At 46.0% G+C, this 12017-nt stretch overlaps 1 long non-coding RNA gene across 1 annotated transcript; it reads right to left on the bottom strand.

Annotated features, from left to right (window-relative positions):
- Nucleotides 1-4093: 4093 nt before the first annotated feature.
- LOC141022112 (uncharacterized) lies at nt 4094-7507 on the bottom strand. The gene is made up of 2 exons (XR_012182975.1): nt 5676-7507; nt 4094-4353 (listed from the first exon to the last, which is right to left on the bottom strand). It is a non-coding gene; the product is annotated as an uncharacterized lncRNA (long non-coding RNA).
- Nucleotides 7508-12017: the final 4510 nt, after the last annotated feature.

Below are 12017 nucleotides of genomic sequence, written 5' to 3'. Positions count from 1 at the left end.
TCTGGAGGTCATGTTACTTGACCATGACGAACCTACGAACTATGAGGAAGCGATGGTGAGCCCAGATTCCGCAAAATGGCTTGAGGCCGTGAAATCTGAGATGGGATCCATGTATGAGAACAAAGTGTGGACTTTGGTTGACTTGCCCGATGATCGGCAAGCCATTGAGAATAAATAGATCTTCAAGAAGAAGACTTACGCTGACGGTAATGTTACTGTCTATAAAGCTCGACTTGTTCCAAAAGGTTTTCGAGAAGTTCAAGGGATTGACTATGATGAGACTTTCTCACCCATAGTGATGCTTAAGTCTGTCCGAATTATGTTAGCAATTGCCGCATTTTATGATTATGAAATTTGGCAAATGGATGTCAAAACTGCATTCCTGAATGGATTTCTGGAAGAAGAGTTGTATATGATGCAACCGGAAGGTTTTGTCGATCCAAAGGGAGCTAACAAAATATGCAAGCTCCAGCAATCCATCTATGGACTGGTGCAAGCATCTCGGAGATGGAATATACGCTTTGATAAGTTGATCAAAGCATATAGTTTTATACAGACTTGCGGTGAAGCCTGTATTTACAAGAAAGTGAGTGGGGGCACTACAGCATTTCTGATAAGTATATGTGAATGACATATTGTTGATTGGAAATAATGTAGAATTATTCTGCAAAGCATAAAAGAGTGTTTGAAAGTATTTTTTCAAAGAAAGACCTCGGTGAAGCTGCTTACATATTGAGCATCAAGATCTATAGAGATAGATCAAGACGCTTGATAAGTTTTTTCAATGAGTACATACCTTGACAAGATTTTGAAGTAGTTCAAAATGGAACAGTCAAAGAAAGAGTTCTTTCGTGTGTTACAAGGTGTGAAATTGAGTAAGACTCAAAACCCGACCACGGCAGAAGATAGAAAGAGAATGAAAGTCATTCCCTATGCCTCAGCCATAGGTTCTATAAAGTATGCCATGTTGTGCACCAGATCTATTGTATACCCTACACTGATTTTGGCAAGGAAGTACAATAGTGATCTAGGAGTAGATCACTGGACAGCGGTCAAAATTATCCTTAGTGGAATAAGGATATGTTTCTCGGTTATGGAGGTGACAAAAAGGTTCGTCGTAAAGGGTTACGTCGATGCAAGTTTTGACACTGATCCAGATGACTCTAAGTCTCAATCTGGATACATATTGAAAGTGGGATCAATTAGCTAGAGTATCTCCGTGCAGAGCATTGTTGACATAGAAATTTGCAAAATACATGCGGATCTGAATGTGGCAGACCCGTTGACTAAACTTCTCTCACAAGCAAAACATGATCACACCTTAGTACTCTTTGGGTGTTAATCACATAGCGATGTGAACTAGATTATTGACTCTAGTAAACCCTTTGGGTGTTGGTCACATGACGATGCGAACTATGGATGTTAATCACATGGTGATGTGAACTATTGGTGTTAAATCACATGGTGATGTGAACTAGATTATTGACTCTAGTGCAAGTGGGAGACTGAAGGAAATATGCCCTAGAGGCAATAATAAAGTTATTATTTATTTCCTTATATCATGATAAATGTTTATTATTCATGCTAGAATTGTATTAACCGGAAACATAATACTTGTGTGAATACATAGACAAAAAGAGTGTCACTAGTATGCCTCTACTTGACTAGCTCGTTGATCAAAGATGGTTATGTTTCCTAGCCATTGACATGAGTTGTCATTTGATTAACGGGATCACATCATTAGGAGAATGATGTGATTTACTTGACCCATTCCGTTAGCTTAGCACACGATCGTTTAGTATTCTGCTATTGCTTTCTTCATGACTTATACATGTTCCTATGACTATGAGATTATGCAACTCCCGTTTACCGGAGGAACACTTTGTGTGCTACCAAACGTCACAACGTAACTGGGTGATTATAAAGGTGCTCTACAGGTGTCTCCGAAGGTACTTGTTGGGTTGACGTATTTCGAGATTAGGATTTGTCATTCCGGTTGTCGGAGAGGTATCTCTGGGCCCACTCGGTAATGCACATCACTTAAGCCTTGCAAGCATTGCAACTAATGAGTTAAGTTGCGGGATGATGTATTACGGAACGAGTAAAGAGACTTTCTGGTAACGAGATTGAACTAGGTATAGATACCGACGATCGAATCTCGGGCAAGTAACATACCGATGACAAAGGGAACAACGTATGTTCTTATGCGGTTTGACCGATAAAGATCTTCGTAGAATATGTAGGAGCCAATATGAGCATCCAGGTTCCGCTATTGGTTATTGACCGGAGACGTGTCTCGGTCATGTCTACATAGTTCTCGAACTCGTAGGGTCCGCACGCTTAAAGTTCGATGACGGTTATATTATGAGTTTATGTGTTTTGATGTACCAAGGTTGTTCGGAGTCCCGGATGTGATCACGGACATGACAAGGAGTCGCGAAATGGTCGAGACATAAATATTGATATATTGGACGACTATATTCGGACACCGGAATAGTTCCGGGGGTTATGGGATATTTATCGGAGTACCGGGGGTTACCGAACCCCCCCCCCCCCCCCGGAAGCTATTGGGCCTTATGGGCCTTAGTGGAAAGGAGAGAGTGAGGCCAAGAGGTGGCGCGCGGCCCCCCTTGCCCCAATCCGAATTGCAAAAGGGAAGGGGGCGGCGCCCCCCCTTCTCCTTCCTTCTCTCCACCTCCTCCTTCCCCCTTCTCCTAGTTGGAATAGGAAAGGGGGGGGGCAAACCTACTTGGAGTAGGATTGCCCCCCCTAGGGCGCGCCTCTCCCTTTGGCCGGCCCTCTCCACCTCCCCCCCTTTATATACGGAGGTGGGAGGCACCCCATAGACACAACAATTGATCTCTTGATCTCTTAGCCATGTGCGGTGCCCCCTCCACCATATTCCACCTCGATCATATCGTAGCGGTGCTTAGGCGAAGACCTACGTCGGTAGAACATCATCATCGTCACCACGCCGTCGTGCTGACGGAACTCTCCCTCAAAGCTCGGCTAGATCAGAGTTCGAGGGACGTCATCGAGTTGAACGTGTGCTAAACTTAGAGGTGCCGTGCGTTTGGTACTTGATCGGTCGGATCGTGAAGACGTACGACTACATCAACCACGTTGTGCTAACGCTTCCGCTTTTGGTCTACGAGGGTACGTGGACAACACTCTTTCCTCTCGCTGCTATGCATCACCATGATCCTGTGTGTGCGTAGGAATTTTTTTGAAATTACTACGTTCCCCAACGGGCGGAGCACGGCCAGAGCTTGCAGAGGAGGCGGAGGAGGGTGCTGCCATCCGGGAGGCGCCAGCATAGGAGAGTGGTGGCGGCGCGGTTCGGCCATGGTGGAGGCGGCGCTCGTCTTGGTGTGCGGCGGCGGTGCAGATCGACTTGGAGGAGGCAGCGCTCGTCCTGGTGTGCGGCGGCGGCCTCCTGGTGGCGGCGCCCAGCCGTGGTGGTTGGTGGCCTCCTGGTGGCATTTCTAGATCTGGGGCGGGCCCTTGGCCGCGGCCGCTGTGTTGCTGCCGGATGCTGCCTGGAGTGGGTGCGTTTGGCTGCTGCATGTGGTGCAGCGGTCCTTGGCCATGCCGACAGTGGTGGATGATCTGGAGCTGCGGGATCTTGCTGTGCGGGAGGAGGAAGAAGGGTTGCGTGTCTTCGACTGTGCGGGGTGTCGGGGGTCCGCGACATTTTCATCACATTGGCGAGGTGTTGCGGTGGTGGCGGAGTGACTCAACATGGACAGTGGCCTCATTCAGGTGGGCAGGGATGGTGGTGCGCGACGACATGGATGAAAATCCATCCTGTCTTTGGTCGGTGCTAGCGGCGACGGTGCCTGTGGCTGTCGTTACCCTCCTTGAGGCATCGCGGAGATGTGTCGGCATCCCCCCTTTCCTACTTGGGTGGTTGTCTCTGGGTGAAAGCCCAGATTCGTTCTCGGATCGGCGATGGCGGCGTCTTTGTGGCGTTACTCTGTTTGGAGCATCGTGTGTGACGCCCCCGATTCAATCGTACACTAATCATGCACGCAAATGTGTACGATCAAGATCAGGGACTCACGGGAAGATATCACAACACAACTCTACAACATAAATAAGTCATACAAGCATCATAATACAAGCCAGGGGCCTCGAGGGCTCGAATACAAGTGCTCGATCATAGATGAGTCAGCGGAAGCAACAATATCTGAGTACAGACATAAGTTAAACAAGTTTGCCTTAAGAAGGCTAGCACAAAAGTAGCAACGATCGAAAAGGCAAGGCCTCCTGCCTGGGACCTCCTAACTACTCCTCGAAGCCGAACTCCATGTAGAATCATCCTCGGGATCTCTAGCTCCTGGACTCCAGCATCTGGTTGCGACAACCAGGTATAGAAAGGGGAAAAGAGGGAGAAAAGCAACCATGAGTACTCATCCAAAGTACTCGCAAGCAAGGAGCTACACTACATATGCATGGGTATATGTGTAAAGGGCCATATCGGTGGACTGAACTGCAGAATGCCAGAATAAGAGGGGGATAGCTAATCCTGTCGAAGACTACGCTTCTGGCCACCTCCATCTTGCAGCATGTAGAAGAGAGTAGATGGTAAGTTCACCAAGTAGCATCGCATAGCATAATCCTACCCGGCGATCCCCTCCTCGTCGCCCTGTTAGAGAGCGATCACCGGGTTATATCTGTCACTTGGAAGGGTGTGTTTTATTAAGTATCCAGTTCTAGTTGTCATAAGGTCAAGGTACAACTCCGGGTCGTCCTTTTACCGAGGGACACGGCTATTCGAATAGATAAACTTCCCTGCAGGGGTGCCCCACATAACCCAACACGCTTGATCCCATTTGGCCGGACACACTTTCCTGGGTCATGCCCGGCCTCGGAAGATCAACACGTCGCAGCCCCACCTAGGCTCAACAGAGAGGTCAGCACACCGGTCTAAATCCTATGCGCGCAGGGGTCTGGGCCCATCGCCCATTGCACACCTGCACGTTGCGAGGGCGGCCGGAAGCAGACCTAGCCTAGCAGGCATTCCAGTCCAATCCGGCGCGCGCCGCTCCGTCGCTGACGTCAAAAAGAGCTTCGGCTGATACCACGACGCCGAGTGCCCATAACTATTCCCGCGTAGTTGGTTAGTGCGTATATACCAAATGGCCAGACTCAGATCAAATACCAAGATCTCGTTAAGCGTGTTAAGTATCCGCGAACGCCGACCAGGGCCAGGCCCACCTCTCTCCTAGGTGGTCCCAACCTGCCCTGTCGCTCCGCCACAAAGTAACAGTCGGGGACCGTCAGGAACCCAGGCCCACCTCTACCGGGATGGAGCCACCTGTCCTTTCAGCCCCCTCATCAGAATCACTTGCGGGTACTCAACGAGCTGACCCGACTTTAGTCACCACATGTGTCATGTATATAAAGTATATAGTATATACCCGTGATCACCTCCCGAAGTAATCACGGCCCAGTAGTATAGCATGGCAGACGGACAAGAGTGTAGGGCCACTAATGGAACACTAGCATCCTATACTAAGAAGTAGGATAGCAGGTAAGGGTAACAACTGTAGCAACAATGAGAGGCTATGCAACAGAATAAGATTAACCGAAAGCAGTAACATGCTACACTACTCTAATGCAAGCAGTATAGAGAAGAATAGGCGATATCTGGTGATCAAGGGGGGGCTTGCCTGGTTGCTCTGGCAAGAAGGAGGGGTCGTCAACTCCGTAGTCGAACGGGGCAGCGGCAACGTCGGTCTCGTAGTCTACCGAGAGAAGAGGGGCAAGAAACAATAAATATAATGCAAACATAAACATGACGATGCAAGACATGACAATGAGCGGTGCTAGGTGTGGCCTAACGCGGTAGTAGGTGATACCGGCGAAAGGGGGAAACATTCGGGAAAGTATCCCCGGTGTTTCGTGTTTTCGGACAGATGAACCGGAGGTGAAATGTTGCAGGTTCGCTATGCTAGTGACGTGTGGCTGACGAACGGGCTGCGTATTCGGATTCGTCTCGTTGTTCTGAGCAACTTTCATGTAGAAAACATTTTCATCCGAGTTACGGATTATTTTATATTAATTTTCTAAGATTTAAACATTTTGGCATTTGTTTAATTCGAAAATAAAACAGCAAAACCTTTTGTTACCTAGTGTTACTCTAGCCTATGTGTATGACAATGGGACCCGGGGGGCTGGTCAACCATTTCACTTTGACTGGTAAAAAGGTGAGGTAGGGTCCACATGTCATGACCTTAGATATTTTAAATCTAAATTTATCTTTTAACTATTAGTGAGGGTCCACATGTTATTTGCACTAAACCTAACCACTAATTAGTCTAACTAGTAGGAGCACTAATTAGCTGACTAAGAAGCCGGCCTCATCCAGAGAGCCGGCGGCCACCACGCACACACTTACACACACACGCTGGATGCACACAACACACACACACACACACGCATAGAGAACAGGGGCGCTCGGCCATGGCAATGGCCACAGCCAAGGTCAGCGCATGAGCAGCCAGCAGCAGAGAGCGGTAGAAGGGAGCATCAGCAGGTAGCAGTAACAGCGGGCAGGGGGGCCGTGGGCTCACCCCAGGACCAAGGGCGCGGACGCGGGTGGCCGGCAAGGGCGCGGCCATGAGCTAAAGAGCTCGTACGCGGACGCAAAGCTACGGCCATGGCGACTACAGCGAGCACAAGGCGAAGGCTACGGCTACGGATCGAAGGGGAAAACGAGGGGAATCGGTCGAGGAGCTCTTCCCGGGGCTTGTGGACACCTCGGTTGCCGCGGGGACGGATCGGAGCAGCGGCAACCGTCGACGAGATGTGGCGGCCGTGGGCGAAGACGACGGCGATGGCGAGCGTACGGAGCGTCCCGACTCGGGTTCCTCGGTGGAGAGGAAGGAGACGACCGCGAGGAGGCTGCTGGATGTCTCCTTAGGTGCCGGGGAGGTCGGTGGCCACCGGATCGACGAGGTGGCGGCGGGCGGCTTCTGTAACGGGAGAGCGAGAGCGGGGAAAGGGGGAGAAGAAGCTAGGGTTCGAGGAGGGGCACGGGGCGACGCCTTATCGTCCCAGGAAGCCGTGGGATCGCCGACACGTCGCCCAGGGGCGCGGCCATGGCGTGGATGCCCGCCACGATCCCCCCGCCTCTCTGTAGCAGGAGGTTGGGGATGAGTGCGGGGGGTTGTGTGGGATGGGCCTTGCCTAGTCCACACTTGGGCCTTCCTTCTTCTGTCTTAACATTTCCTATTGTTTTATTTCCTGTTTTTGTATTTCTCCAATGTTTTGCAATTTATTTGGCCTCACTTGCTTTTTGTTAAAAGTGGAACTAAGCCACATAAATACTATGCAATAAACTGCACTGCCACAAAAAGTTTGAGGATTATTTGAATCCATTTAAAATTTGTTTAAATAGGAATGATTTAATTTGGGAATGTTTTGCTACTGTTTTAAATAGGTTAGAGGCAATTTAATATTTCAAATAATGTTGGATTATTCATGAAAATTAGTTAGTGAATTTTTGCAACCCAGCGAACATTTTTGTTTTACCGTTTGAACAAATAATATCTTGACTTTATTAATTTGAATTTGAATTCGGTTTGGAACAAAATGAGGTTTAGAAAAATAATTGCGATGACATGGCACCATTAGGGTGTGATTACTGTAGCCTAATTATCCGGGCGTCACATCGTGTGGGGAGACATGGCTGGGAGGTTTCATGTTGCGGTTCTTCGGTGCTCACCGCTGGTCCAAGTACATCTTCTTCGGCGCTATGTACGTCGTCGATGGAGAGTCAAAGACGATGGCTTTGTCGGGATCAATCGAGTCCCGCCACCCACTCGCCATCTCCTTTTAGGCATTCAAAGGTGGTTGGTGCGTCGACAAGGGAGATCCGGGTTCAGCTGTTGCTCTTCGAGGTGACCGTCATCGGTAGAGACGCGGCTTAGATGTTTTTGCTTAGGGCAGGCTCCGTGCGTTGTGTTGTAATGTGTGCGGGGTTAATCTTCGGATTAGTCCGGTGTGTGCTACTCTTGTTGTTCGCAACGAGAAGTAGAGTCTTGTAATTGTCTTCTGCCTTCTATAAAAATATGGTACGCCGTGGCGTATTCTCGAAAAAAAACAATACTTGCCCGCATGATCGGATGCTCCTCTCGATGGGGGGAGGGGGGCAAAGCTAGCGCCGGTCCAAAGTCAAAACTAATTTTCATTAACCAAAACATCAATCAACTACAAAGAAATATACTATAATGAGAGTGTTTCGGACGGAAGTTCCAAAATTAACATATATCATGAGCACATGGGCCCAAACAGTGCATGCCCTACTTGCAACGCCCTGGTCAAAGACACCTTGCACATGTTCATTCTATGCCCTCGGTCCATGGTTTGTTTGGCGGCAGATGTGGTTCCTGGTTGTAGACTCTGTGCTCCTTCTGTGGAACTTCAACCAAGAGATTTGGTCTACCATCCTCCTCGTTATCTTATGGAAGATCTGGGACACACAACGGCAAGGCTTTACATAGTGACTCACATCCTGCCAGCTAAACTATTCGAAACATTGTCTATGATTTCACTCTTTGATCTCATAGGTTTACAGAACCTAGTCAAAAGCAGACGCCATGTCTTTGCGCCACTGCCCCATTGTATTACCCGACAATGCGGGCACTCACGCGCTGCATTACTTGATTTTTTTAACAGATGTTACTCGATATATTTGCTAACAACATCAGCTTTGAATCTTTCAATGTATTCTTGTTGATGGAATTGGAGCAACTTGCTAGTGGATGCTCCACTTTTCTTTTTCTTTTTTGAGAAAAGCATTATAGAAGCAGACCCTCACGAACACGCATGTCGCATGTACATTACCCTTATGAATGCATTCATACGCATCCTGCTGCTAAGAGCATGTTCGAGAGACTAAGATGACAGATATGGAGATTGACAAAATTGCCATAAACTCTTTGTAGTTGGCAGATATGCCAATATGCCATCCATTGTTTCTGGACTGTAATAGCATGTACTAATTATGGTTGAGGGGTGCGGGAGAGCAGAATATATAATGCACGAGGATGCGCATTATGGTAGGGTGATAATTAATCTAGTACGTTCGGCATTTGTGTCTTCAACAACATTTGTACTTGCATCCATTAATAGTGAACAACAAGGTAAGACAGGGAGAAAATGACAAATTTGAAGGATCTTGTATAGACAGAGAGCCCATGGGCAAGCTAGTGTGGACCCTTACCTCTAGCCATGTATGGGCGTCCACCGTACAAGCGCATGCACGTACTATTAGGCTTTATACAATGGGAGGTGCTTAGAAGAGATGCTTAAAGAAATAAACCAGGGTTTTCTTAAGCACCGGTGCTTATTTGTACAGGGTAGACGCTTAACTAAGCGTCTCTCGTATAGAAATAGGTACCGGTACTTCAGATAAATCCGGTTTATTTTTCTAAGCACCTCCCTAAGCATCTCTCATTGTACAAGGCCTTAGGGGTAGGTGGCAGAAACAAGCCTGCAAAAGAGAAATGTTGATGTGCTCTCCTGGACGACGTGTGATGCATATCAATTGTTGACACCTATGTGCCTCACTAGTTATAGGCGACTGTTCAGTTGAGTCGACTGAGATAGACCTTGATATCCAAGTTCCAACAATTGTACCGGGAAGTTATAAAGTTTTCCGGGTCGGGCTAAAGGGCCTAGGCTCGTTTGTAAATAAATGTTTGAAATTGTAACCAACAAGGTGTATCGAGCTATTTGTAGTGTGAGGTTAGTTAGAGTTTATGTCTATCTATAGCAATATAAAAAGACGGGAGCAGTAATCTCAGCCACCAAAACATGTCAATCTAACGATCTAAATTACTTTAATAGTGAGGACTCAACATGTTTAGCGTGCAATTAATTAATATCATACCAATTATCAATGTGTGTGCTAATCACATAATTAACGTGTAAATAATATCCAGTCTAATATCAACATGCAATTAATTTTCCTTCTTAATATTAATGTGCATCGCCCGTACGAGCATTTACTAGTTTCTAATAAAAGATTGAAGCTTTGTTACCATGGCCTCTCCATCCAGACCCGAGGAAATCGGGTTCAGGGAGGACATGATGGCACGCTACAATAGCACTGATTGGCACTATAGCTCCGAGGTTGGCCCAGGAAGGAAATCGGGTTCAGGGCGGACATGATGGCACGCTACAATAGCACTGATTGGCACTATAGCTCCGAGGTTGGCCCAGGGAGGAAATCGGGGTCAGGGCGGACATGATGGCACGCTACAATAGCACTGATTGGCACTGTAGCTCTGAGGTTGGCCCAGGGCATACCTCCACTAGTAGAAAACAGGGCATGAATCCTGGTTCGAGAGGGTCTTTAGTCCCGGTTCTGCAACTGGGACAAAACGATCGGGACTAATGCCCATTACTTTTAGTCACGGTTGGCTTACAAACCGGGACTAAAGGGGCTCCATGTGGCCGCTGTCTAAAGCGGGGTTGGAGGACATTTAGTCCCGGTTCACCAACCGAGACTAAAGGATTTTATTTTGAATTTTTTTCTGATTTTCAAAATTCTGAATTATTTGACAATTTAATACACCCCTCATCACTGATCCAGTGTGGAGCACTCATTCCAAATCGTCTAACTTCTCGGCCGGTCACCCATCCTCTCATTACTCTAGCCTAAGCATGCTTAATTTCCGAGTTTTATTTCCCCTAGTTTCCAAGTGTGCACTTGTTGTTTTCCTAACAATAGTAAGCTATCAATCCTATTAACCCTTAGGTCTTGATGTCACATGATTTAATTTTTTGAATTCCAAAAAAATACTAAAATAAAATAAGTAATAATATTATTTTATTCATTATTTTTTGCCATTTATTCATTTAATATGGCTTAATTATATCTTTAAATCTGTATATCGAAATTCGACAAATAATATGTCCATTATTATCAAAAAAATGTGAGGAATCCAAATATGACATCATTAATTTTTAAAATTATTTCTCATATGCTGGAATCAATTGCTTGTTATTGATGTGAACTGGATGAGAACTAATGAGCTTTCTATGTTTGGCTAAGCACAAGTGCCTGGTCTGGATTCATTGATAAAATGGTTATAATTTGCTGATATGGTACTAGCTTAGGTATAAAATGGTGAATCCCTGAATCACTATATACAATATCTGTCCAGTTGCAGCAATTGTTGTTATTTGATTTTAGGAGTTGAACTTGAGCATGAAGTCATACGTTTCATCGTTTGAGTTTCAAACTATTATTCTAAAAACCAATAATTAGCTGGTAACATTAATATTTATTGAATAAGTAGTTTGACCATAGTTTGACCAAAGTTTGACCAAAAATTCAAAAAATATAAATTTGGGGATAACTTTTTTTCCTTTCAGAATTTGAGAATTCCAAAAAATTTCAAAATGACCTAAGGTCGTCGAAATCAGAACCGTCTTCTCGTGCTGAACATTTTGATATATTATACGGTTTTTTCGACATCGTATGCAAAAGTTATAGTCGTTTTACTTTTTCATAACACTTTTTTGCAAAACATGTCGAAATTTATAATTTTTTAATTTTCCTAACTAGTAGATGTAGTAATATAATTACATCTTGAAGGATTTTAATTTTTGAAGTTTTTATCATTTTCTTTTGTTTTTTTTTTCAAAACTGAAATGGCGATAGGAGGGGGGTTGAGTTTGAAAATTGTAGAACTTCTTTAGTCCGGGATGGTGTCCATCCAATCCTACCGTCGACTACATCTGCTAGCACCGTCCTAGCCAGAGTCACAACTGAGGTTAACCAAGCCAGAGTCACGTTCTATTAAAGTGGCAAAAGAAACTTGCCATTATCATCACATATTTTTTGTACAACCTTGCCATATATGTTTTCTTGGGCTATCTTTAGTGAAAACAACTCTCTAAGTAGCAGCGTAGCCAGGTCGGAGCATTAGTAGAAAACAGAGCTTTGGTCCAAGCTCGATCTACACATTAGTCTCGGTTGTGTGAGCATTAGTCCCGGT

Source organism: Aegilops tauschii, chromosome 5 (genome assembly GCF_002575655.3).
Source record: "Aegilops tauschii subsp. strangulata cultivar AL8/78 chromosome 5, Aet v6.0, whole genome shotgun sequence".
NCBI lineage: Eukaryota > Viridiplantae > Streptophyta > Magnoliopsida > Poales > Poaceae > Aegilops > Aegilops tauschii.
Note: the sequence above shows the minus strand (reverse complement) of the source record. Positions and strands in the feature narration are given on the sequence as shown.